Here is a 2,965-nt window from a genome sequence, read left to right on the forward strand (position 1 = left end):
CACTTTATTGTTTCCTTAGCTGCACAGAAGATTAGTTTTATAAGGTCCCTGTTGTCAACCATTGACCTTGATTCTTGAGAAAACGCAGTCATGTTCAGAAAGTCCTTTCTGAACTTTCCCCTCTACTTTGTAGAGTACTACATATGTTTGCTTGTAACCATTTTGATACTTCAGGTTTCAGATTGAAGTTGTTAGTGTGCTTGGATCTAATTTTTGTGAAGGGTGATAGATCTGAGTCTAAATCCATTCATCTGCATGTAGTCATCCAGTTTTTTTCAAGTACCACTTGAAGATGCTGTCATTTCTGTGGTGTTTTTTTGTTTGTTTATTTTTGTTTTTGCTTTTAACCTCTTTATCAAATATCAGATGGCTGTAGCTATTAGTACTCATGTTTGGGTTCACTATTTTGTTCTATTGGCACACATGTGTGTCTTAATGCCAGTACCTTATTGTTTTTGTTACTATACTTCTATAATGTATCTTGAATTCTGGAAGAGCAAACCTACCAGCATTGTTCTTTTTGTTCAGGATTGCTTTGGTTACCCAGGATCTTTCCTGGTTCCATATGAATTTTAGTAATTTTTTTTTCTATTTTTGTGAAGAATGTTGTGGAGATTCTGACTGGAATTCCATTGAATATGTAAAATATTTTGGGTAGGATGGTCATTTTTACAATATTATTCTACCAATCCATGAACAAAGGATATCTTTCCATTTTCTAGTGTCTTTCTCGGTCTCTTTCTTCAGAGATTTAAAGTTTTTGTTGTAGAATTCTTTCATGTCCTTGCTAGTTCCAAGATATTTTATTTCTTTGACACTGTTGCAAATGGGAGTTGTAAATGGAAGTGTGTCCTAGGTGTGTTTGTATTTGATGTATAGAAAGGCTACTGATTTTTGTAAGTTGATATACCCTATCACTTTGCTGAAATTGTGGTTTCTAGAAGTTTTCTGGTGGAATTTGGGGAATCTCTTATATACAATGTCATCACCTGAAAATTCATATGCTTTTTAAAGTGACTTGGAATTACAGAAGCTGTTGTCCAGCAGCCAGACAGTGGACTTGAAGGATACTTGCAGGCAGTGGTGCTTGCCCAGGTTGTGGATATACAGCTTGGCTGCTGTCTGCACTGCTTCCTCTAACAGACTCATCTGGATCAGAGCATCTTGTGGTCCTTCTGCTGGAGGTGATGGGCCAGAGGGTTCAGGGTTTAGTAGATGAGGAAGAGAGCAGGGATCCAGAGCTGCAATTACTGGAACAATTTGAAGCCTTTGGCCATGACCCTGTTGCTTGAGAAAAAATTCTTGGGGAACTCCTTCTGACACTGAGGGAGGGATTTTGGAGAGTTATGGGAGAGAGCAGGTAGAAGTTCTTGAAGTACTTGGAGCCCAGCTTCTTGAAGCGGTGCAGTGGTGAGCCTTCACAGTCCTTGGTGAAGCTCTGGTCTTCCTGGCCCTCATGAGGCAGAAATGTACTTTGGTGCCCTGATGTTGTAATGTGCACTGGCTTCTCATGCCCCCGGTGATTGTTCGAGGTGGCTCATGGCCAGCTGGGCCTAGCTGCTGTCTTCCCTCTGCACCAGCATATTCTCCTCCTTATTGAACAAAATCTTCACCTGATTTACATAACCATAGATGGTGAAGAGAATAGAGGGGTTTGGGTGTGTGACTTTCAATGTTCTATTTGTTGACCAGCAAGATGTAATCCCTGGCACCTATCAGACTTGGAATAGCAATGCAGCCTGCTGCAGCTACAACTATTGCCAACAGTATGCATGATGGAGGTTGAATGGGAAGCAGTCAGTAGACATTAGGGTCTAAAAGACAATGCTGTATCCATGACCTGGTCCACAAGGGCCATCTGTCTCCCCCAAGGCAGGCCTTGCTGGGTGTAGTTATGACTGTTGTACTTAATGTTGCAGATGGTGCTTTGGTTACTATTCTGGTGTTGTAATAAAACACCATGACCAAAACCAATGCAAGGATAAAAGGCTTTATTTCAGTTTACACCTATAAGGGAATTCAGGGCAGGAACCCAAGGCATGGAGGCAGAACCTGAAGCAGAGGCTATGGAGAAACACTGCTTACTGGCTTGCTATCATGGCTTTCTCAGCCTGCTTTCCTATAGAAACCACGACCACCTGCCCATAAGTGGAGCCACCTACAGTCCTTCCACAACAACCATTAATCAAGACAATAGCCCCCACAGATTTACCTATAAGTCAGACTTATGGAAGAAGTTCTCAACTAAGATTCCCTTTTCCCAGATACGTCTTGTTTGTTGTCAAGCTGACAAAAGCCAATTCGCACAGTGAGCTTGGGAAAGTTGGTGTGTGCTGTGCAGCAGGCACCATAGATACTCTGGCTGTCCAGAGGTAGCTTACTATCCTGGATGCCCATGTGGAGGGGGTAGTGAAGCAGTGCCTGGAACTGCTTGTTCTTAGTGAAGATGGGGAGCTTGAGGACAGCGGCAAACTTGAAGAAGATCTGGTGCAGAGCACCTAAAGTCACTGGGTAGCAGAGATTTTCCTATGATGAATCTGAGTACTGGCCTCTGGTCAGCCATCACCATCTTAGTGTCCATGGCCTAGCAGAGGCCATGAAGGCCAAGTTTCCAAAATATACCAGGTTCACCGCCTGCAGGGCCTCCTGGGCATGCACACTGTTTGGGGAGCTGCTGCTCTTGAGAGCCTTGTGCTTAGCTGGCAGAACAGCACTGACACTGCCAATGTGTACTAACAGATCATGGTATTTCATGTCCCTGCACATTCATCTTGATGAATGGTTCTGTCCCTTCAGTATGAGAAGGCTGGTGAGCTTCCCAAACAGTGATGTCAGGCGTGGTGCTATACAGCTACAATACCAACACTTGGGAGGCAGAGGCAGGAGGATTAGGATTTCAAAGTCATCCTCAACTACATGTTCTCTCAAAAAAACAACCAACACAAAGACCAATTCAATATTTGGA

General features: G+C 43.2%; 1 pseudogene; it reads right to left on the bottom strand.

Annotated features, from left to right (window-relative positions):
• Positions 1–1,008: 1,008 nt before the first annotated feature.
• On the bottom strand, positions 1,009–2,754 carry LOC127218336 (polypyrimidine tract-binding protein 1-like; annotated as a pseudogene).
• Between the last annotated feature and the right edge of the window lie 211 nt (positions 2,755–2,965).

The sequence above is a fragment of the Phodopus roborovskii genome, unplaced genomic scaffold (genome assembly GCF_943737965.1).
Source record: "Phodopus roborovskii unplaced genomic scaffold, PHOROB, whole genome shotgun sequence".
Lineage (NCBI taxonomy): Eukaryota > Metazoa > Chordata > Mammalia > Rodentia > Cricetidae > Phodopus > Phodopus roborovskii.